This window comes from Paramormyrops kingsleyae, chromosome 19, assembly GCF_048594095.1.
Source record: "Paramormyrops kingsleyae isolate MSU_618 chromosome 19, PKINGS_0.4, whole genome shotgun sequence".
Taxonomy (NCBI): Eukaryota; Metazoa; Chordata; class Actinopteri; order Osteoglossiformes; family Mormyridae; genus Paramormyrops; species Paramormyrops kingsleyae.
Window position 1 is genome coordinate 20,209,460 of NC_132815.1, and position 26,051 is coordinate 20,235,510.

Below are 26,051 nucleotides of genomic sequence, written 5' to 3' on the forward strand. Positions count from 1 at the left end.
ACAATCATCACTCCATAAGTCAGTAAAGACTCAGAGCACCTCCTATGAAAAGTGTCCCTGTTGTGGAAAATGGTACACATTTGATTTGCCGGCGCTGTACCCCACACGCTTCGCAGGAAATGCGAGTGTGTTTACCGACCCCTGGGCATTGTGTTGGGGCTGAGTGCCGTAGCTGGTTTGTCTGTGGCTGTGTTCTTTGCTGCCCGAGAGGCTTCACAAATGATCGTGAACGATGAGAGACAGCACGGTGCTTTATGTTTCCATAATCAAAAATCAGAGCCATTTCATGGTACTGACAGGGGAATTGTGAAGACTCTCTAATTCAGGGAATAGTAATTGCTAAAATGTCTTCTATCAGAATAAACAAAAGAATGTGTTGTGCGATACAGAGTATGATTGTGTGTGCGCACGTGCATAAATGTGCCCTGTGATGGACGGGCATCCCCTCCAGGGTGTACCACAGCCTTGTTCCCTGTGCTGCCTGGGATAGACCCCAGCCTGTGACCCTGACCAGAATATTTAGTTAGAGGATGGATGGATGAATCAATGAAATTCAGTATATGCCCTGAAATGAATAAATGTCTAGGTAACATCTGGATATCTACATATGTCTTACATATGTGCTTTATTTATGCAGCATTACTGAAGGTTTTTGCATACTTGCAGTCCGTTTACCGGCATGTGACAGGTGTGAATGCTGGACGTTTCCTATCGCTCTTCTTGCAGACATGCAGCCGTCCTGCATCCCCTGCACCTCCACTCTGGGTGGCTCCTGTCACTGCGTTCAGCCTATGCGCTCAGCGCCTGCACACCACCCTGGATTCTCTGTGTGTGCGTGCACCTCCTTCAGGTTCTCCTTCAGGTGCTCCTTCAGGTGCTCCTGTCCTGAAAACGCCGCAAACCTTTCAATTCTGTTTCTAAATTCTGCTTCACTGTACTGAGATCCCTGTTGGCTGGCAAATGTTTCACATTGCTGTGATTATGACCACATACAATTACCGAAAATGAGTTTGTTTGATCGGTATTCAAGGTGGTCAGATATAAAATGTGCATGTAAATGTGCCCTGTGTTGGAGAAGCATCCTATCCATGCCTATCCATGGTGTACTCCTACCCTGTGCCCACAAAAACAGCTGGGTACTACAAGAATACAATTCAGAAATTAATCATGCAAATGATTGTTGCACTTTATTTCAGCTTGGAATCCTGGCTAGGATGGCATTTCCTGTCTGGCACCCTGTGCTTTCTGGCATGCATCCTAGATATGGATGGATGGAGGGATGGACGGACGGATGGATTGTCTATGCCCCTGTTATTCAAATCACGGTCCTCGAGGTCTGAGCACTGCTGGTTTTCCAGCCTTCCTTTACCTGTGAGCCAGATGTGAAGCCTCTGACCAATCAGAATCAGTAATTATTAAACTAGCTACCTGGGAGAACTGAAAACAAGGCCTGGATTTGGAATCGAGGTCCAGATTTGCAGAACCCTGGTTTACGACAATTCCAGTCTAATTGCTCCTCTGTTCACTGATGTATCATGGTTTTAACTGAAATAAAGTAGTTCCTCCATGTAATAAACGGTGATGAATCTTTTCCCTGGTTTTCTTCATCATTAACCTGTCAAGTTTGCCTGTTCAGGTAATGTATGCAGTGCCGGTGTCCAGTGTGACTTCGCTACTGGTTCAGGGACTCGGGCATCATTAGCAGTAGCTAGCGGAGTTTGACATGGACATGCCTGAGACTACACCCAGAAGTCTGTCTTCTGACATCTGTAGAAGAAGCCTCCACCCTTGAGAAAGACACTGCTAGGCAGTGCTTGTAAAGAAGGCTTGTAGTTTTTTTTGACGGCTCCAGTGTGCTATAAAACCCATGCACTGTCCAGCACCATATGGTCCGCAGCTCAAAATTTTGATATAGCTGCTTTTGGGTTTTCTTGACGTCTCCTCCACACTCTGACAGAAGTGGCATCCCGCCTAATGCCGGGCAGCACTCCTGAGCCTCGCTCTCAGGCTCTCAGTCATCATGCTGCGGCATTATGAACAGCCACGATATGTCACTGGAGCCCCTAACAAACCTCGGCGGTTCCTTGTGTTTTATTTATGGTTCCCGCTAGGCTGGTCCTCCTGTGTTTCATCTCCTTGGCCGGGTTGTGAAGAGAAGTGAGGAAGTTGTTAGCTGAGACAGAAGCTGGGGCTTAGGATGCCTTCCGGATTTTTTATGTTTACTGAGACGTAGGTAGCAGTGATTTTGGAAAAAGGCAAAAACAGGAACTTACACAACTTAAAAGAAACCTTGCGTTTCACGTTATTTCTGGAGCTTAAGGACCTGACAAAATTGAGCTGTTAAATAGTTTTTTAAAGATCCACAAAATAAATCCAAAACAAAACACCGCCAACCTCCATTTTCCAAACTGCAGCGGGATGAAGTTGCCCGTATTTCTCCGTATGGTATGATCCTACACCCTACGGTATGTTACACCGGCAGGACAGTGGCTCTGTCTCATGTAAAAAGCCCCGAAGCTGCTGAAGGTGCGAGGACATGATCACATGGCTTCTACATGGCACCAGCAAGATCACCTTCTCACCCCGCTGACCCGCAACAGCCCTTCAAACGACCGCAGGCTGCCTGTGTGGGACCAGAATATCACACACAACTCAACAGCCCATCCCTGAAATTTCCGGTCACTTTAATAACCTTTACATGTTAGATTTTTTTTTTTTAATAATATACTTACGATACTTTGGTTTAATGATTTTTAAAAATAACTGTATTGAAAGGAGCAGGTGACAGTTTTTTTACCACATGACTCATGTTGCTTAAAATGCTTGTTATGCCCCATTGACCCGGAAAATCTGCAGCCACTATCAATTTAAGATCAAGTTACGCAGTTTGTGCCAATTACTCTTATAATATTAATGTACTGTTATTACATGAATCCATTATGATGATGATAATTATTATTATTATTATTTTGCTGCTGCTACTGTTGTTATTGTTGTTGTTGTTGTTGTTGTTGTATTCATAGGCTGCAATAAAAGTTAATAGCAATGCCAACACTACATGTCTCATATTAACGTATTATTTCTCCATTCTCAGGGATCCATAAGGCCAGCGTCTCCTTGGGGTCGACACGAGACACCTTCTAAATGTGCTAGATGCATGTCGATCCCTCTGTGCCTATGAACTAACCACAAAGCACATGACATCTGTCCTCCATTTCCGAGACATTGGTGCCTTCTGGGGCAGCTCTATGGCGCAGCCTAGAGGTGGTAACCTTTATGGCTAGTGTGTGAGCGCCGGTCCTCTTTGAAGGAAAGGTCATTGACACTTTGATGAAAATTAAAATGTTTTAACCCGTCAGCTCAGGAGCCTTCAGTGAGCTCCCACCATGAATAATCATGCCTTATTTATGAAGGAATGTCACTTTATTTTGTCCTCCAAATATTTATCCAGGAGAGGGTATAAGGAGCAGAGTATCTGAGTGATTGGTGACGCGACAGTCTTCACTCGACACGTCGCTTAAATAGACAGGAGGTCAATAATACTGAATCGGAAATCGTGTCAGTGCAATTGGCCAGTCAATTCATGTCATCGCTGCCTTATACTTAAACAAGTTATCAAGCTGTAAAGTGATAAAGTCTACAGCTGTAATCTGCAAACTAAATAATGGCACTGACTTAAAAAAAAGAAATAAATGTCAAATATGTATTCTTCAGTCTGAGCTGTCAGTGTATTTACTCGGAAAGCCAGTCTTAGACATGCAGATGAGGTTATGGATATCGCCATGTGTGCAACCGCGGATAATGCTGGTATCCACTCGTTCAGGCTGTCATCTCTGCCAATGCGCATTTCTGACACATAATAGCACAGAATATTGAGTCTTTAAAACCCTGCCTCGGATTTGCAGCCCTTTAATTAAGGTTACAGGAAACTGCGCTGTTTGTCATCCTCTGCCATGTTCCTCGGGCTTTCCTTAAAAAATTAATGAATAATGCCACGCTTCTGTTTATGTGGGTGAAATATTACTGCTGCTCCCTTAAAAATAAATAGATAAGGTGCAAATCCTATTTACGTAAGTGAAATCTGACACAGAAATGCGGATTACATACAAGGAACCGAATGACCTGTATGGTGATGTCACCTGTTTTTAATTTGCCTTATTGTGCTTGTCAGCATCGCCTTTTTAAATGAAGGAGGATCTGTGTAAGCAGTGCATGCATTCCCCTCCTTGAAGAACCATTAACAATGCATTCTCAACTTCCTCCTCTGTGCCTAACTGTCCGAGACTATCAATGGTGCACAAATCTCAGCCGGGAGTATGTCACACTGAGTGTCATGCGGGCCACCTAATGACTTTGTGCTGGAAGAATACGTACTGTCCAAACATATTACAAAACCACACTCACTCATACGTGTCTGTGTGTGTGTGTGTTTGTAGTGCTCTTCCATTCAAAAACAGCCTGCAGTAAGATTTTGCAGAATATACCATCAATGGCAGAAAGGACATTCCCTAGAAAAATACCAATGGCACTTTGAGTCTTGTAAAAACTGCTGTACAGCATAATTTAAGTACATTTCTATCCCATTTAATGGCTGTGATTCAGTGACAAAACACTTCTCAGAAAACGTGTACATTAACACCGGCTTCTTTTCAAACGGGACATGAAACCATTACGGTTTCTTGTCTATTTGCAGAAATTACACATTTAGAAGGTTCTCTCGCTACCATTGTGGGCAAAACAAACAAACATCAAAGCAGAAATGTGTGGGCATCTTATTATTCCTGTCTTCTAGTATGTAGTGGCAGACATCTTATATATAATGGTATATGCATGTTATTATTATTTTTTGCTTCCTGGGGACTTTTTGAAATACTGTAGTAAAATATAAAATGTTACAACCTCTGTCACCCAGCTACATGCATTTTTTGTAAAAAGTGCCATAATGACTAGTTAAAATGCTTTATGAACAGTTGAGCAGTTAGTTCTATTGATATTATGGCGTCTTAGATTTAAGGTGCAATTCGCAAATAGTGCCAGGCCTTTGAGTTCTGTATGGTATAGCTAAATCTGTTGTATATCTCTCTAACCAAGTATAAGTATCCGTTGGAAAGCATCTAATGTAAAAAGAAAATGAATTCAGCAACAAAAATTGATTAAAACATAATTTTTCTGATAAATAGCTTTTCATTATAAGGTACGGATTTTTTTGAAATGGCCAACTTATACACGCAAGGTACTAACAAATTCTGATACCCTGACTCTCAATAGACATGAAAAAGCTCAGAGATTTAGTATCAAAATACATGTCTTTGTGTTTTTTATCTGGGCCAAAAAGCTGCCAGAGTGTTTCTTTGGATCTCTATTATCTCCATGGATGGTTATCTGGTTGCCGTGCGGGCAGGAGCGTGTGCCTGTCTCCCGTCCAAAGGCGCCTTGTCTCCGTGACAGCAGCTCCTGCCATAGAGTTGCGTATTTGGTCCTGTGCTCTTCTTCGGCTTTCAGCTGGGCCGTCAGAAGGCTCAAGATTCCTCAATTGCTCCTGTCTGGGAGGATAACCATTGTAAGAAGCCCCTCAGCCATAATCACGGGGCTGCCAGCCGCAGGAAAGTGGCTTCGCTGGTGCATTTTCGCACCTATTACTGCTGTAGCTGCATGGCTTCATGTCTGAGCCTGCTTAGGTAGGTGGGTGGGGTGGGGGGGGGGGAAGAAGCCTTCCATTACCCCAGAGTTAAAATGTCACTCATACATGTGGGCCTCATAGATACGGTCAATTGGGTGTTCGCATGCTCCTGGATATTTGGGTTTATAGCCCATATACTCCGGCTGCCATTTTGAGGGGTCGAGAACCCTACCTGCTCAATGGCAAAACAGTTCTGATCAGATATTTTACTGATCTTTGGGGTACAGTTAAAGCCCCATAATCCCGGTTGCTGGATAAATGGAGGCTTTATTGTGTACTTGACGCTATCGCAAACATTTTGCGTCCAAACACTTTGCAAAATGATTAACTAAATCTGTCTGTCTGTGCCTCTATTTGCTTAGCTACTTGCTTTATTTTGCAGTAGAGCAATTCGAATTATAGGGTTTCACATGGCGCAGTGGAATTCCACACAGTAGGTTTTGGTCTTACACCCTATGGGTGTGAAAGTAGATCCTGTGGTGAGGTGTGTGTGAGTGTGTGTGTGTGTGTGGGGGGGGGGGGGTTATTGCTGGGCTTATTTCAGTTATAAATCCCTTTGAAGTGCAGCCCAGGACCTGAGGCGATGACGTACCCAGTGTATAGAGGCGCAGTGTGACAGCTGCAGCAAGACGTCACACTCTGCCGTGCCTGAGTGATCTTGGCATGAAGTTCATGTGACGAAGGGGAAGGATTCCCATCTGTGCAGTTATTACGCAACACTGTCCATGTTTGGCACACGTCTGTAACAGCCAGAAAGCTAAGCATGAGCATTACCATGTGAATTAAAATTATATTGATTTATTGACTCGTGGTGCCGAGGCAGCTCTGCGTATAGCACTGAGGTCACTCCTCCAGGGCTGGAGTTTCCTTCCTCGCACCCCTCCCCCGTGCTCTGAGCATGTGCTGGTTTTTGTTGTTTTTCTAGTACATTCTCTGTCTCTTGCGTTGACTTTTTCAGGGGTCCCTCCTGTGTTCCGAAAAGAGGTGTCTCAGGAGACATGGTGCCTCCAAGATCCCCTTACTGTGAATGAGTATGTGCCCTGTGATGGGTTCGCATCCCGTTCAGGGTGTCCCCTACCTCATGCCCTGTGATGGGTTCGCATCCCGTTCAGGTTGTCCCCTACCTCATGCCCTGTGATGGGTTCGCATCCCGTTCAGGGTGTCCCCTACCTCATGCCCTGTGATGGGTTCGCATCCCATTCAGGGTGTCCCCTACCTCCTGCCCTGTGAGGGGTTTGCATCCCATTCAGGGTGCCTCGTGCCTTGTGATGGTTTCGCATCCCATCGAGGATGTCCCCTACCTCATGCCCTGTGATGGGTTCGCATCCCTTTCAGGGTGCATCCTGCCTTGTGCCCTGTGATGGACACGTATTCCTTTCAGGGTGCCCCCTGCCTCGTGTTGTGTGATGGGTTCGCATCCCATTCAGGGTGCCCCATGCATCCTGTTCAGGATGCACCCCCAACCTTGTACCCTCTGCTCCCTAGGATGAAATCCAGATACATTGGATAAATGGCTAAGGATGGATGGATGCATTTAATGAATGATCGATGCAAAGTATTAAATGTAGTGGGATTGCAGGTCAAAACGTCTCCACTTATTTTCAGATAGTGGATTCCATTCGAATGTTATGTTCCACTCGTCCTGATGCCATTAATCCTATAAACTGAAGACAAGCACGTTAGTGGCTGGAATGACTGGCCAGACATCACAAATTTAGCAATTCTGTTGTTCACTTCCACGGTGGATGATACATGATGGCGGCAAGTCCTTTCAGCATTATACTGCTCAGGAATGGCAATCTGAGTCAATAAATTAGGTCAGCAGTCTTTACAAGATACTCCGGGGTCGCACTGGCCTATGGTGGGAAATGACATATTGTTCTAACGTGGTTGGTAAAGCAACAACAGCGGGTATTTTTTCAGCATTTGCATTCATGGAAAAGAATAAAATATTCTCCCGGACTACAGAAACAGGTAAATGTCTACTTCCCTATCCACACCAATACAAGTGTCATTTTTCACCACAAACACAGACACAAAAGGTAACATTTAGCACTACAGACACAATCACAAATAAACGTAGCATTTTGCACTACAAAAACTGACACAAGAATTATTTAGCACCACAAACAGAAGTATAATTTTGCCCCACAAACACAGACGCAAACAAACGTATCATTTACCGCCATACTCACAGATACTGGCATAGCATTTAGCACCACACTCACAGACACAAACAAACATAGCTTTTAGCCCCACACTCACAGACACAAACAAACATAGCTTTTAGCATCACACTCACAGACACAAACAAACATAGCTTTTAGCACCACACTCACAGACACAAACAAACATAGCTTTTAGCATCACACTCACAGACACAAACAAACATAGCTTTTAGCATCACACTCACAGACACAAACAAACATAGCTTTTAGCATCACACTCACAGACACATGTATCATTTAGCATCACACAAGGACACATAGTATTTATCACCACATGCACAAACACAAGCGCCGCGCAAGCCATCAAAACTCACACTTTGAGTTATGAAAGAGCCCTTTTGAGAGACGGTGTAATTAGTCTGAAAGTACAATATTTCAAGTGCCGTGTGGCCTTACAGTCACCTGCAAGCCGGAATTTGATGAATGACTAATTAGGCCCCTTTCATCGACTTAGACACCTGTAGAGAGCATTATTCACAATAACCAGACAGGAGCAGTTGTACCGGAAACCTTCAGGTTATATCCTGAATATCTGCAGCATGGTGATCACCTGACATACACATTATAGGATGGAATTAGTGGTTGCTGTTCTGAGAGTGGGCTAGTATGGCTTGAAAATGCACAATAAGATACTAGTTAAGAACCTGCACTTATAATGTCAGAGCTGCCTGTTCTAAAAATACCCAAAATGCTGCAGCGAATATGCATTTATGATTTATCCATCTCCCATAAGGATTCATCCTGGTGAGCCTGGAGTCTATGCCAGGGAGCAGAGTGCGTAACGCAGGCTAGTTGCAAGGCACTCAGGCACTATGGGAAATGCAGAGATGCTGATCTGTATGCCTTTAGACCAGTCTTTCCCAATCTGGTCCTCGGGGATCACAGCCGGTCCATGTTTTTGCTCCCTTCGAGCTCCCTGCCAGACAGTCCATATTTTTGGAAAAATGGTCATTTTGTCTTCCAAATATTTATCTAGGACTGGGTATGAAGTGCACAGGAACTTGAACTGCTCATTTTTGCTCTCCAACCTTCCTCAGCCTAGCAGGAGCTGGGAGGGAGCAAAAACATGGACTGTCTGTGGGTCCCCCTGGATCAGATTGGGAGACTGATTTAGACTGAGGAAGGACACTGGTGGAAACTGGCATGATACAGGGAGAAGGTGCCAGTACCACAGACACAGGTTCATATTCTAATCTCTATCCCCGGAGCGGCGAGGTCCACTGAGTCTCCCTGCTGCCTGCTTTAATACACATCAAACACGTTTATTAAACTGCAGGCTGCGTGGGTTTCCGCAGTTTGCCTTGCTGATACTGCGGCCCTCCGAAGCATACACACGTGCTTTAGCCCCTAGGCACTTCATGTTTCAGTCATGGACCTGGGGGCACTACCTCAATAGCTGTTATTTCAGGAGAGGCGTACGACAATAAGCCCATGAAGTGCCACGTTCTCCGTTAGCCGGTTAGCCAAGGTTCCCCGCGCTGTGCTGCTTGGCAGGAAGCATGCGTACGAGAGTGCCCTCCAGGCTCTGCCTCCTTATTATTAAAGGCGTTAAGCAGCAGGACCCCCTTCAGGGGGGGGGGGGGGGGGCGGGGGGGCGCACCGATGTGTCTATGATGTGCGTGAAATCAGCATGCGATTCTTCTTGGCCCTAAGAGCTTCAAAAGCGTAGCAGATGGGACCATTCCATAGGCCCTGCTGCCCGTACAATCCTGATAAGGGGGGGGGGGGGTTGGCTGTGGGGAGAGGAGCTCACCTCAGTGGACCAACCTCGTCTCAGCTCAGAGCTTGCCCACTGTGCCCCCCCAAGACCCGATACACGCAACTGTCGCTCAAGAAGGGAGTAAATGTTAGGGTAGGGGGGAGAAGGTGGTGAGGTGCATCGCAGGTTTGGTTTCAACACCGGAAGGGACCAAATCAGCACCAAACCCCCACCCCCATAAACACGCACAGTACCCCCGCGGTACTGGTAGGGACATGTCCTTCTCATCCATACCCAAATCTATGCCCTTGGCTGGCCCACATCCTGAGAGGGGTCCCGATGAAGATGAAAGAGCAAGGGAAGGAGGGAGGGGAAAATGAGTGCGGGGCAGCGGAGAGGCACTGGCGTGTTCGACTCGCCCTGGTCAGATGGGAGGAAGCAATAGGGATTTGTGCGAGGGAGGGGGTTAATGACAGCAGTGTGGAATAATAAACAGACCAGGCATCCATTTTGGAGACAGCGGGGGGGGGGGGAGCCACACACGTAAAGAGAACAGGTGTGGAAAGGCCTGCACTGGGATCGGACATTAGCGCCTGAGCTCTAGGGATCCACAGACCTCGGCTTTATGGCATGATTGAGAGCAAGGTGAGGTCAACAGCACCACCCTGGGACACCCGCATATCCATAAATATCAAGAGCAGACACACTGTTTTGAAATTCTAGGCATTTTTTTTAACTCTCAAGACAATTCACAAGATTTAGCTATGTGACAGCTACGTTCATAATACTAATTGCCTTTCAGTGGTAAAATGCACATTATACGAAACAGCTGGCGTTAAAAAGCATCCAGACTGAGCAGACATTTTAACGTCCACCTGAGGAGCAGCAGCGACAGAGACGCTGTTTATTTATTCAGGGAATTGTGCATGCAATGTGGATTTCCTGCTTTGTTATTCAATGGCACCTGTGGGCCAGGCGTTTAATCATGTTGTGTCTGAACCCAGCACAATGCTCCAGGGCCTCTCCGGAATCCCCCACCCCACCCCCCAGAAGAGAAGCATGATGAAGGATCAGAATGTGAGTGTCTGGCGCTGTCCGGCTCCCCACTGAATTCACAGCAGTTACCTGGATCAAACAAGGGAGAACAATCTGTGAAATAAGCAATGGAGCTGCAGGCGTTCCCACAATTAAGAGCAGGAGCGGCGGAGAAGGTCTCACTCGCTGCTGATTTGTTGAGGTCCTACTGCACGCAAAGCTCACTGGGTTAGTGCTGATAATTGTCTGGAAATTTCCTCTCAAGAATGGTGTAGGATTCTGACAAACACATGGGGTGATGAAAATCAGAGCTGATATTCTTACCCATTTCGAGCAGGTTGATGTGAGTTGCTGATGCATACCACAGAAATGGATAGGTGAGTAGATCCGTTTTAGTGTTGCTGAAATCATGCTAGCTGTCCTTATGTGCTTAGAATGGTAAAGGTAGACTATTCCTATTCTCGCTTTGCTTATTAGGCACAAAGGCTTCTGCCAGAAGCTTCCATTGGCTGGCCTGAAAAGCCACATGACACCACGCGGTTTTGGCCTGGGCTTGGTTGCGTGTTACCACGGTAGCACAAAGCACCCCTGTGAAGGCAATCCTGCGAAGCAGAGGTCAGGAAAGAGCTGGGGACAGAGCCATTCAGTGCCGCTGTCATCCTGGAAAGCGTTCCAATCCAAAAGAAATGCTTAACATTTTGCCCCTTCGCCTGATAGAAATCATGGCAGCTTTGACGTCTAAAGACTTGTCCATGCATCTCTGGGGTCTGGCAGACAGATGATGCTGAGTGCACAGTCAGCGTGGCAGGCAGGTTTAAAGGCAGCCCAGGGGGGTCCTGCTTCAGGGACGGGGGCCATGCTATGACTTCTGCTCAAGGCCAGGGCAGCACAGGGACGCTTGTGTAAATCCATAATGAAACAGTCGCACCATTTCACTGCATTTCAGAGACTTCCCTACAGTGAGTTTTCTGACATCTATAAATACAGTCGTCCCCCCGTATTCACGGGTGATATGTTCCAAGACCTTCCGCGGATGGCTGAAAACACGGACAATAGCGGACTGGCAGACCGCATACTGTATATATAGCATGATTTTCCTCTACGTAAATATGGTAAAGTTTGATTGATAAATCACTCACAGTAAGACATTACCAACATTAGATACAGTAATGATAATGTACATTGTACATCATAATATAAAACTGTACAGTACTATACTGTCTCTCTCGAATGAAAGGGATTCTGACTTTTTAGCTTAATTCTCAAGAGACAATAGAGAAATGAAGCAATATCATGACAGAGCAATGAAAATGGTGCTTTTTATACTCCTCGAAGGTACCCCACAAAGGGTGAAGGAACAATGACAAAACATATTGTTACACATTTTACAGTGAAAGATACTGTATTGTGTACCTGTACATGACCTGTAAAGGTGGGCTGGCAGATTTCACCACGGTACAGCCTGTACTTGCTTGCATGTGGCTTGAAATCTATGAACTGATTATTTCTGGAATTTTCTTTTTTTATGGACCACAGTAAACCGTGGATGACTGAAACTGCAGTTACTGAAACCATGGATACACGGATCCCATGGTCGGCTGACAGCACCAAAAACGAAGGGACGGGAAATTCACACTCCCTCATCATTAGGAACACCTGTATAGCTGCTAATTCATGCAGTTACCTAATCAGCCAATCCTGTGGCAGCAGTGCAGTGCATAAAATCATGCACATACAGGTCACGAACTTCAGATCCAAAACCAGAACTTGAAAAAATATGATTGTTGCTGCCCGACAGAGTTGTACGAGTATTTCTGCAATTGATAATCTCTGGGGATTTTCATGCACAAGTCTCTAGAGTTTAGTCAGAATGGTGCAAAAAACAAAATCCACACAGTGAGCAGCAGTCCTGCAGACAGAAATGCCTTGTTGATGAGAGAGGTCAGAGGAGAATGGTCAGATTGGTTTGAACTGACAGAAAGGCTACGGTAACTCAGACAGCCACTCTATACAACTGTGGTGAGCAGAGAAAAGCATCACAGAAGGCACAACATGTCGAAGAATGAGGCGGATAGGCTAAAACGGCAGAAGAGCATGTCAGGTTCCACTGCCGTCAACCAAAAACAGAAAGCTGAGGCTGCAGTGGGCACTGGCTCACCGAATCTGGACAGACTGGAAGACTGGAAAAACATAGCCTGGTCTGACGAATCTCGATTTCTGCTGAGGCACACAGATGGTAGGGTCAGAATTTGGATCCAACCTGCCTTCTGTCAACAGTCCAGGCTACTGGTGGTGGTGTAATGGTGTGGGGAATATTTTTTCCTGGCACACTTTGGGCCTGTTAAGACCAGTGGACTTGAATGCCACAGTCTATCTAAGTATTGTTGCTAACCATGCACATCCCTCTGGGCCCACAATTTGCCCCTCATCTGATGGCTCATTCCAGCATGATCATACACTATGACACAAAGCAAAAGGCGTCTCGCGCTGGATCCCCGAACATAACACACCAGATCGGAATCCGATACAGCATCTTTGGGCTGTGGTAGGATGGGATTGGCAGCAGAGCATGGATGTGCAGCAGACAAATCTGCAAAAATTGCATGATGCAATCATGTCAGCATGAAGGAGAATCTCGAAAGAAAGTTTCCAACAGCTTGTGGAATCTGAGCCATGAAGGACTGAGACTATTCCTAATTATTCCTAATCAATGAGGAATGAGGGTAATACTACAGAACTTTGGAAATATACTATAGTCACAATCAATATAAGTAAAGATATTGGCCTTTGTGTGTGTGTGTGTGTGTGTGTGTGTGTGTGTATTTTAGTGGGAAGCGAATGACCAAATTAAACACTAAGCTGTAACTTCAAAGCCGCGGGAGCCACCTTTGCCATGCGCTCGTGTTCCTTTTCCCTCCAAAACCATAAATGGCAGGTCCTGTGCACGTCACATTGCCGGGAACAGCCAGGCGTGTGCGTCACATGGGACCGCGGCGCGGCGCTGAAGCATGTCGCTGCAGAATGGGCATGACAGCCGACGCAGAGGAGTAACAAAGGAGCAGGACCTGAGTCCTCACTAATGCAAGCGCTCTGGATGGAAAAGCCAGCTCAGGAGCTGGGCCCGTCTCACATCCCAGGCCCAGTATCCACTGGACTCTCCCAGCCTGATTTGAGCAGGTGGCGTGATTATTATTACCAATGCCCCAGGCAGCAAGGTGAGGAAGCCTTTCATAATGTGCATAACAGACAAGAGGGAACACTGTACGGGGAATGAACTGCTCGTACGCTCAAAATCAGTGCACGCAGGGTCAGACCGATATTGCTAAGAGCCTTAAAGAAGCACTGAATTAAATAGCCTCTGGAAACATTTTTGAACTGCTCAACAAATCCAAGTTATTGGTATTTGCTGTGCATTTCCGTCTCTAGACTTCAACTGTGACTTAAGATAATTCATTCCACCTACTCAATTCTTTTCACCTGCAATTCAAATAAAACTGTTCCATAACCCATAAATGAAAATAAATAATATTTTTGATATACCTGTCACAGATAAAGTGTGTGATGTACTTCTGGCATCAACATTAATCAACCTGTGTTCAAACATAGATAATATCGTAATGCTATTAACTTTTTTCTACACAGAATTTAATTTATCTGTAATTTAAGACCAACTTGTAATTTTTATACATTTAATTATATTATATGAACTAGTCCCAACATTTCATCTTGAAGTCATTAGATTTTAGATGAGCTGTGGCGGAATGCCCTCTGCTGCCTGTGATTGGCTCCAGGGGTTTGCCATGTTCTTCCATTGGACAGGGAGTTATTAAAAATGGATGGGCGTATGGATAGATGGATGGATTCTCAAATAAAATTACCTTGAATTTAATTTCCTTGCAGATTCATGTTGCTTTCAAAACATAAACTACAGGAAACTAAAATTCTAGAAGAATAGTTGAAAAAATCACTTAGCGGCAGGTCTGCAGTCAATAATAGTGACCCTTCATTCAAACAAAAGCTCTGTCACGCTTCGCGGGGAGGGCGAGCAGGAAGCAGGCGAGCGAAGCCAGGCAGTCAGGGTAACGGGGTTTATTCGGAGGCAGACGTACAGGTACGGACACTACACATGACAATACAATGACCAGTCTGGGGTACATCGACTAAGACACGGACTAAATACACAAGACTAGGCAAACGAAACAGGAAACAGGTGAGAACCATCAGGGCTGAACACGAGGTAATGAGGGGGGCGTGGCACACATCGGGATCGTACGGAGCGGGATATGACAGAACCCCCCCCCAAAGGCGCGCACACCGGGCGCGCCAGAGGAGAGGCGACGGACGAGACGAACCGGGAAAACAGGACCTGGAAAACAAAACAGAACGTCAACCAAAACCAGGGAACAGAACGGAGACACAGAACAAGAACAGGGACGAGACGAAAGACAAGAGACGACACAGAACAGGGAAGGCGGACAGACAAACCAGGAAGGGAGACACAGAAGGAGGGGAGAAAGGCGGAACAAAAGGGCCAGGAGTGAACGGAGGAGACAGAGAGGGACGAGGAACAAAGGCAGGAGGGACAGACGGGAACGGAGGAGGAACAAGGGGAGCACGAGGGAGCCCAGGCGGGCGACAGGCAGCGGCCGGAGGGGCCGCAGGGGAGAGGGAGGAGGGAGCAGGAGGGGACCACCCAGGGGCCAAGGGAACGGGACGAGGGAGTGACAGAGGGGACACGGAGGGAGCAGGAGGGAACCCCAGTGAAGGCAAGCAGGAGGGGGAAGCCGCGGCAGGTGGAGGCGCAGCCGGAGCCGGCGAAGGCGCCGTCCGACGCTCAGCCGGAACAGGGGGGCCCGGAGGCGACCGACAAGGAGCCGGAGGCGCGACCGAGGACCGGCACTGCGGAACCAGGGGGGGACCCGGAGGCGACCGCCGACCCCGAGCCGGAGGAACCGCAGGCGGCCCCGGAGCCCCAGCCAAGGCGAGCGAGGGCGAGCCAGGGGGCAGGGCGGGCGGGAACCGGGCCCCACGCCTATGGCCCCGGCCCTTTCGGGACACGGACAGGCGGGGTCCTAAGGGGCGTGGGCCCCTGCAGGGAGAGGGATCTGGGGTCCACAGGACGGTCCCCAAGGAATCCCACTCAAGGTCCCCCTCGGGGACAGGAGTCTGAGTCTCGGGTGGGGCCACGGGTGTGGCCAGGGCAGCAGGCGGAGCCGCCGACGAGCAGGGCTGGACCGGCTGGACAGGCAAGCAGGGCTGGACAGGCGAGCTGCCAACCGGGGACGCCGCGGGCAGAGCAGCGGCAGCAGCCGGCGATGCAGCCGCGGGCATGGCCGCAGGCAGTGCAGCCAGAGGCCAGACGGGCGAGACGGGCAAGTCAGGTACGTGGCCAGCAGGGGGTGCTGCAGGCAGAGCAGGGACCACTGCAGGCGCCTCGGGCATACGGTCAGCAGGGGGCGCCTCAGCGGGCGCCACCAGCACGCGACCAGCAGGAAGTGCCTCAGCGGGCGTAAGGTCAGCAGGGAGCGCCTCAGCGGGCGCCGCCAGCATGCGACCAGCAGGGGGCGCTGCAGGCAGAGCAGGGGCCACTGCAGGCGCCTCGGCGGGCGCCACCAGCACGCGGCCAGCAGGGGGCGCCTCGGCGGGCGCCGCCATCACGTGGCCAGCAGGGGGCGCAACCGCGGCCACCTCAGGCAGTTTAGGCGCCGGCAGGACAGGCGAGCAGGAGCAGGGCTGGCCGGGCAGGACAGGCAAGACGGGCAGTTCAGGTGCCGGCAGGACAGGCAAGACGGGCAGTTCAGGTGCCGGCAGGACAGGCAAGACGGGCAGTTCAGGTGCCGGCAGGACAGGCAAGACGGGCAGTTCAGGTGAATGGACAGCAGGAGCCGCCGCTGTCTGGGCAGGCGGGTCAGGCAGGACAGGCGGGTCAGGCAGGACAGGCGGGTCAGGCAGGACAGGCGGGTCAGGCAGGACAGGCGGTGCCGCGGGCAGAGCGGCAGCAGCTGCAGCAGGCGGTGCCGCGGGCAGAGCTTCGGCAGCTGCAGCAGGCGGCGTCGCGGGCAGATCAGCGGCGACAGCAGCAGGCGGCGCAACCGCGGGCAGATCGGCGGCGACAGCAGCAGGCAGCGCAGCCGCGGGCAGATCGGCGGCGACAGCAGCAGGCAGCGCAGCCGCGGGCAGATCGGCGGCGACAGCAGCAGGCGTAGTCGCGGGCAGATCGGCGGCGGCAGCAGACAGCGCAGCCGCGGGCAGATCGGCGGCGGCAGCAGCAGGCTGCGCAGTCGCGGGCAGATCAGCGGCGACAGCAGCAGGCAGCGCAGCCGCGGGCAGATCCGGAGCCAGCAGGTCCGGCATAGATACGCCCGGGACTATCCCTTTAAGGGCGGCCTCCGTGGCGTCTTCCCAGGCGGGGAGAAGGGAGCACGCTCCCAGGAAGAGCGTCGGGTTGGCTCTCTTTTTCCCCCTGCGCCTCTTCCTTCTAGGAAGAGCGGGGCTCTCTAGGACCCAGGGTAGGTCCTTCTCCTGAGGTCTTCCCCCAGGCAGCTCCCCAGTGCTGGGGAACTGAGCGGCCGTAGCCGCGTTGCGCTCAGTTGTGCGCCACTGAAGAGGCGTCTTTCGCGGAGTGGTCGAGGCTGGAGCCCTTTCCGGCTTGCTAGCAACCGGGATGGAGGCAGGTGGTGAGTCGGGGGGCGGCTCCCAGGAGGTGTACCCCAAGGGGGACAGCCAGACTGCCGCTCTCTCCCTCAGCCGCTTAAGGTGTTCTCCCACCTTGTCACGCAGCTGCTCCTCACCAATCTTATGCCTTCGTCTCAGGAGCACCCAACATCTCTCCACTAGCGGGCGGGCCACTGGATCCCCCTGAAGCTCCAGCATGTTGGTCCACCAAACGACCTCTTCGTCTACGGGGAGGTTTTCCCCGGTAGCGCTGAGCGTGTGTAGGAGACTGCTCATTCTGTCACGCTTCGCGGGGAGGGCGAGCAGGAAGCAGGCGAGCGAAGCCAGGCAGTCAGGGTAACGGGGTTTATTCGGAGGCAGACGTACAGGTACGGACACTACACATGACAATACAATGACCAGTCTGGGGTACATCGACTAAGACACGGACTAAATACACAAGACTAGGCAAACGAAACAGGAAACAGGTGAGAACCATCAGGGCTGAACACGAGGTAATGAGGGGGGCGTGGCACACATCGGGATCGTACGGAGCGGGATATGACAAGCACGTCATGCTCTTGTATTTTCACACTGCCCTATTAGGCCATCCTGTTATTAATAACTTTGTCCCTGTTATACAAAGAAAACATTCTTTAAGATTCCATTTCCATAGGTCTTTTTGCAGCTGTTCATTTGGTTAGACACGGTTTTGTCCCCCCACCCCCATCCCAGAAGGTGGTTAGGAAAAATGGAAAATTTAATCAGCAATCTTTTTTTTTTCCTGTTGAATTCCCTCATGAGTTCTGAAAGTCAAACTGCTCATTTTCGGGGGAACGAAAGGAAAAAAGACAGGAAAACACAGTCACGACAGAATCACTACCAGAAATCATTCACTGGAGAAAGGACAATTAATCAAAGCTAAGTCGCCATTCACTCCTGCGGCAGGAAAATGTTGAAACGCGGAGAATGAGTGACCCACAGAAATGTCCATAAATTAGTGCACAGGTGTCCTGCCTTGTGATGTCATGGCGCCATACACATTAGCTTAAGGATGGGGGGAAATGCCTTTCATGAATGCAAAGCAGTAAAGATATATAACTCACATGAAGATGTTGCCCAGGGAGGCGGATAATCCCAGCCCCCAAGGGTGACAAGGGTGGGGATTTTAATGCTCTCCCCTCCTCTAGCTATAGCCATTAGCTCGATTTAAGACTGACGGCACACCTCATCTATCAATTTCCATCCATCCATCCATCCATCCACTACTCTTACAGCCAGGAGCAAATCAATGCATAGGCTATCCTAAGCTAATGCCTAAGACCCCGGCAAAATCAGAGGCCCCGCCTCGGGGAAAAATGGAACGGTTAAACTTATTAAACCTGGCCCATCCGCTGCTGTAATTTTCTCCCCCAATCAGCAAATTTTATCACTAGCACCCCCTGGTAATGGTGCATCAATACACATTTTACTTCTGGCTCCAAAAATACACCTACTTGGTGGGGGGGGGGTTCCCATCCATGTCACCCTAGATCCTCCAGAGGATTTAATCGACCACTACCTACCAGTTATCTGTAAATTAAGATATGACAGCATTTTGCATTTTATTCAGCTACTATGACAGCAACATAATATTCAGCAACAAAAGCCTGTATGGCAGCAGCACCTATACTACATGCAAGCTATATGGGTTACAGATCATTGTTGTTTGCAGGATGTGTAGTTAGTCTCAGACTGAAATGGAGATGGATGTGGTGTAGAACAGACATATTCCATTAACGGAATATTAACACGCAACCCAAATCACCATATGTCGAAAAAAACACAAATATTGCAGCCTTAGAGTGTGTTAATTACCCAGCGAGCGTATGCATAGTACCTTGGGAAAATCTCCTTGTGCGTATTTTATGTTCTGCTGTCTGGCAAAAAACAGCCACAAAATGCATTAGAGGTAAATTAAAATTTTGAAAGACACCACATAAGTCTTTTCTTCCTTGAGTCTGCACTTGCCCCTCTTGTCAAGATAAGAGCAGAGAGTCATTCTGGGTAAGTATCTCTTACCTTGGCAAAGCAGTATGATGACACGTTTCCCTATTCTACCTCAGAATTGCACAAGCTTTTTCAAATCATTTAGGGACTGTCTTACCAAAGCACATAATAACGTATTTGAGAGATATCTGGGCTGTGCAGCAAGCACAACCATGAAATCAGGGGTGGATTATTGCACAGGCTATCTTTCAATGTAGCCTAGGGCCCGGGAAATATCAGGGCCCCTCCCCGCCTCGGGATAAGTGGAGAAAATGGCAAGATGTCCATGCTGATGTCAGTCTCAGACCCCTGTATGTGTCATAGATGCTTGGCAACAATCAACAGGAAATGTGGATGGTGACTGGGCAGAAATGGGGCCAAACCCAGCATGGCCGTGAACTCAAAAATCAATTAAAAACATTATGTCTTGACTAGTACCGATGGGAATCCAAATGCTCAAGTGGCTGTTGTGGAGCCACTTTGTGATCCAGATCGCTTGGGCTGAAATCAAACATAACAAACCAATGTACACAAATCACAGAGGATAAGGAACGCATAGAACGAATGAATGTGGATAATCATGGTCAGCTGACTCTGCTTACCTGAGGTGACACCCACAAACAGTACCGTACAAGTGTTCATTGCAGGAATGTACAACCTTGGCTGTACAGACATTCCACAGCAGGATTTCAATTCCACAACAGTTATATTCATTTAAGACGCACGTTGGGCTTTGAAGCATCATTTAAATTGCATTCATACAGCATCAGCACAGACTGCTAGCAACAAGGTTACTTAGCCCTAGTATACAACAGGTCAGTAGACCAGTCTGATCAGACTACCTTTTTCATATTTACATGTGCCTAATGTCTCTGGGCCAAAAAATGCCGCTGGCAGTTATTTCCTTGGATAGGAAGTGAATGCCTATGTATCGATTCCTCGTCCTCCATCTTGTTCTGGCATAATATGCCTGGTTGCAGTTGCTAACTAAAAAAGAAAAAAAAAACAGACGGAAAAGTCACCTTGTGGCCTTTAAGGCCTTACAGTTGGCTGGGAACGTACCATTATTATAAACTAATGTTTACTATAATTGGCTTGTCAGGGTTGGTTAGTTTGTTTTGATGGGGCCCTCTGAAATGTTTACGGCAGAGACTCGATAACCTTTTAATCCCTTTTAATCCATTGGGAAAAAAAAGTATGTTCCTATACTCTTAAGTGTAAAAATTAAACAAACATGCAACGGGTCCCACAGTGGTACTTTACTGCATCAAAGGGTCTTAGTGCTGTCTAGCTGGGGCAGTAATGGCTGAAGGGGGGAGGAGGGGGTCGGGATACGCTAAACATCCGATGTCAGTGATGATTTGATTAAGGGTTTGAAAGAATAAACCCTGCTCTTTGACAAGGGTGGACTTAGGCTGCAGCAAAAAGGACAATTAAATGTAATTACCGGTTCTACTGAACCGCATGTGTCCCAGCTGTGCGATGAAAGGCACCCAAACACAAGGCAGCGACACGAACCCTGAGCCGCTGCGCCGGCCCGCAAAACAATCCAAGCGATGCTTGTTGCTGATTTAATGCATTACATGAAATGTGGAATTTTTGTTATTGAAACGTCCTGCTCACAATGTGCCAACCATTTTCATAGCAGGTGGTCCCCCTCCAGGCCCAAAGGTGAGTCAGGGGTGCCTGTCTGTATGTATTGCTGTGTTCTGACTTGGTTTTCACAGTATCCCAGTCCACAGAGAGCATCGGTGTGATTAGATATACACCCTGTTAGTTCTTTCTTCCTTATGAAAAGGAAGTTTTTTTGCATCCTATCTGTCATTCATCCCAGAAAACAATAAAACTTCGCTCTCTTCCATGGTATTTGCTTTCTATTCTTGATAGTCTTTAAGGGATAAAGCCATAATTAAGCATAGTAAAGAGCATACCTTTATAGCATTGTCTATTGCCTCTTATACCTCACTCACCTCTCTCTTTGCACCAAGACACATAAAAAAAAGGCAAAGCTACACAATGAAATACAGCCAATTCCATCTGAAGACACGCTTTAATACTTACAAAGGCTTTCACAGGTAGAGGGGAGTCATCATATTAACCTTTTTTTAAGAATTTGTAAGACCACTTGGAATACATGTGGCGAGACAGATAGACTAACAAAAATGTTTTAATTAAGACTTCCCAGTGTGTCACGGCTAGTCTGTCGGTATAAAAGGAGACATTTGTAATTTTAGCATTTGCCAGTTTGGGTTATGGTGAGTGGCAAAGGATATTATACGCTAACATCAAGAGTGTCAGTGGACTTGCTGTTTCATGTTTACCATCATAAACTAAGCCAGTGTTTCCCAATACAATCCTTGGGGACCCACAGCTGATCCACATTTTTGCTCCCTCCAAGCTCCCTTCCAGTCAGTTCAAGTTTTTGCTCCCTCCGAGTTCCCTTCCATTCAGTCCACATTTTTGCTCCCTCCGAGTTCCCTTCATTCAGTCCACATTTTTGCTCCCTCCAAGCTCCCTTCCAGTCAGTCCAAGTTTTTGCTCCCTCCGAGTTCCCTTCCAGTCAGTCCAAGTTTTTGCTCCCTCCGAGTTCCCTTCATTCATTCCACATTTTTGCTCCCTCCGAGCTCCCGAGTCACGAACGTGGACTGTCTGTGGATCCCCAAGGATTGGATTGGGAAACACTGAACTAAACACATGTGCTTCCTTGGCTTTACATTCCTGACGTTGCTTTTACATTTTATATTACACTACATGGCCCAAAATACACAGTCCACCCCCCCCCCCTATTGATTACAGGTATTGGGTAATTAAACCACACCCATTAATGACACAGGTGCATAGTTAAGCAGTCATACGATATTCAGCAAAAAATATAGGCGGCAGAACAGATCGCCATACAGGAGAGGTTAGCGACTTTCAACTTGGCTCCATTATAGGATGCCATCTATCCAAATTTCACCAAATTTCTGCCCTGCTAGAGCTGCCCTGGTCAACCGCATGTGACGTGATTGTGAGGCGGAAACGTCAGGGAGCAAATTCTGCTGTGGAGTGGAGGTCATACAAACTCACAGAGAGTGACCTGATCACCCAACATCAACAATGCAGCAAATCCCACCAGAAGTGTTCAGCATCTAATGGAAAGTCATCCCAGAACAGCAGAGGCTATTACAGCAAGGAAGAGGTAACCTACTTCATATTAATACCCTTTGATTCATTGTGAGATGTTGAACGGGCTGGTGTCCCAATACTTTTGTCCATATACTGTACAGTCTACAGGGAGCCACACAAAACATTTTGAAGCTTAACTGCAGTATAAACATGCAGCTAGTTTGGTATGAATCGCTAATACATGCTACTACAGTGGAGAGCTGTACAGTATCTCCTAAGGGTTTGATTATGGGTTCTACCTAAGCATAGTAGTTTTACGCCTGTGACTAACTCAGCACAGATTCTAGCACCATTCCCATTCTGGGGATGGTAAGGATGGTCCCCATAGCCGTGCCCCAGTGCAAAAGGACTGGGCCCAGCGGCTGTGTGATGAGACCAGCAGGCCCTGCTTGGGACCAAATCTTGTATGAAGTTTTCTGGATAAGCTGGAAGAACAGGAATAGTAAAAAATAACAGTGATACTTTATTCATCCCTGTGGGGAAATAGTACTTTTATGTATTCCATCTTGTTGTTTGTGAGACATACAGACAGGTGTATAGGTGGGAGTAAGTTTGGGGTGGGGTGTGGGGGGGGGGGTCACAGTGAAGGGTTAGCCAGCATGATGCCCCCCTTGAGCCATTAAGGGCACCAGCTGCCTGCCTGCCTTGGGATTTGAACCAGTGACTTTGCGATCACTGACTGAGCTGAACCCACACCCCCCCTGCTGGGCCACAAGCTGCCCCCCCCAGGCATGTTTCAGTGAGCCTACCTTTATTCCATCGATCATATTTCAGATTCCCCTTTGCTGATTTAGGTTGGAGCCCTAGTTCCATCTCCTTGTTGGTTCCTCTGCACTGGTTCATCTGCTCTGCCAAGTTCCCTTCCTTCTCATCCTCTGCGGTCACCAGTCCTTCGCACTTGAGTTGTTCCTTTTACATCTCATCCTGGAGCTGACCAACCAGCAAATGCAGGAAGTCAGCATGGTTTGGTGTGATACCACTTTTATCTGGGTTCCTTTTGGGACCTTGACATTATTAAACCTAGTTACAGAATGGTCATAACAAGGCCAACTTTTTTTCCTGACATCTCTGTACGAACAGTCCTTTTTAATAAAATATATTAATTTAGCTCCCCCCCCCCCCCCATCCAACAATTACTGCTGATTATTATCCATCCATTCATTTTCTGAACTTGCTTTTGGGTTCAGGATACTGGGGATCCGGATCCCGGAAGCTACAGGCCCAAAGCAGGGAAGAACCCAGGAGCGACTGTGTGACAAACAAACCCTGGAAACACGAGGCAGCAACACACCACTGTGACACCGTTATTACATATTTATTAGTATTCATATTATTATTATTATTATTCATATTATTATTATTATTATTATTATTATTATTATCATCTATCCTATCCATCCATTTCTAACTGCTTATCTTGATCAGGGTTGCTTGACGGGGGGGGACAGGGGGCTTTTTTTTGTTATGTTTAGAGTTATGTTATTTACATTATATCAATTATAGTTTTCTGCATAATGTTTTCTTACCTTAATAAGAGACTCCCCCTGGAGGCCACTTATACGTTTGAGGGATTAGCCTCTCAGACCTCGCATGCTGAGAGGAGCACACCAGATTACGTGCCTGCAGGGCACCACTCACCTACCCAGAATGCATCATAAGTTTGTTGTCCTATGGAATCATACACAGTGTTCTGTTTGTCGTCCTTCAACTCGCGTAGCCCACATCCTAAGGAGTATGCTAAGTGTTCTGGGGAGACAGCCCCTTCCTTTTCATCTAGCTGTGTCCTTGCCTTTGTTCTTCATCTCCCCCATGTTCTGCAGGCTGTATCTGTATTCCACGCATGCCGCACCCACCGTGAAAGCGCTCGACTGTTGGCAGGTATCACCACTTCCCCGGTCCCCTGACAGGGGTGCCGACAAGCCTCAATTATGCACCCTTGGTCCTTGCAGATATTTTGCCTTTGTTCCCCGGCAGCCGGCAAGTTTGTGCCCCGTTCTTTGTTACTATCTGTTTACGGGTTGCAGGCAGCATCACAGTAATTGCGTACTTGTGGTATTTTGACTAATTGTCTGTCGAGAGCTTCCGGGGAAACCAGCACGGAGGGTCAGGCTGTGCGACATTAGGGTCTGTGTGTTGTGGACAAAAAATAATTATACAAAATTATAAAGAATCAAGCTGCTGATTCTTTTTTGTCTCTCATATTTAGATAGATAGATAGATAGATAGATAGATAGATACTGGATGGATGGATGGATCGATGGTGGAATGACAGTATAGATCCGGGGTGGCCAATCTTATCCGCAAAGGGCCGGTGTGTACAGTATGCGGGTTTTCGCTGCAACTCCCTAATTAGATTACTAATTAGAGGACTGATTGGCTGAAGAGTCCTCACACCTGGGTTTGAACAGCTGACCTACAGGTTATCCCAAAAACCTGCATACACACCGGCCCATTACTGATAAGATTGGCCACCGCTGGTTTAGATAGATAGATAGATAGATAGATAGATAGATAGATAGATAGATAGATAGAATTGTGTTTTAAAAAATTATGCAAATAATATAATGACATCAAGACCGCCCCTTAACAATTAAATGTTATAATTATATGTATATGCTATTGAAATGCCACAAGAAAATGTTCAATTAGAATGTGTACCAACATTTTTTATTACATGATATTCATCTGTATTATCTGATTCATCAGTACATTTTTATTCTTTACATTGCATTCCATATTATTATTGCATTTCTGTTCCTGTAATATTCTTATGCCTACAAAAAACAGAGAATGAACTGTCACCTACCGTGATTAAAATTTGCCCACCTTTCACGACACAATGCTCGACAAATAAGCAAACTGTAGCAGGATGTAATATCGGGACCGATTCAGGCACTCAGTACCATCGCTCTGTCTGACAAACCGAGTGGTCATACATCACACTTCTAGCTCAGAAAATTACCACTGTAGAATTTGTTTTCGCCTACGTTCAGTCATTGTAAAAGCACATTCAGCCTCTTTTTCTGTGTTACAATCCCTGCACCTCTCCCACACGTGCACACACAAGGTTCTGCAATAACAAAAAGCTAAAGATAAATGCTTTCAATTACACACTGTAAAACTGCACCCACAAAGCTGCAGGGGCATCGATAACCGACATTCAGATCGTAAGTGTCCTTTATTAAAAATCAGGATATTCTTCATTTTCTCTGAATGCGCTCCGGAGTGTGAGTAATTGATCTGGGCCGACTTCTGACTTATCGGTTAGCCATATTTCTCGGGCAGCGGAGAGATTCATCCGCCGCGCTCGTTGCTATCCTAGGCCGTCGCTTAAGAAAGACAGCTCTTAGTGGGAGGTGGACTTTCAGATTTTCAAGTTTAACTTTTCGCCTCGACCTCTGCAGCCACGGCCCTGTTGATGGGGCAGCCACTGGCAAACTCTCCTGCAGCTGTAGCCTGTCACTGCAGCTTAAGAAACTCCTGGAAGCTTTTTAAATTCTTTTTTCTTTTTTCCTCCTCTGCTCCCGATCCTCCCAGGGAGCTCATGAAGTATGCACGC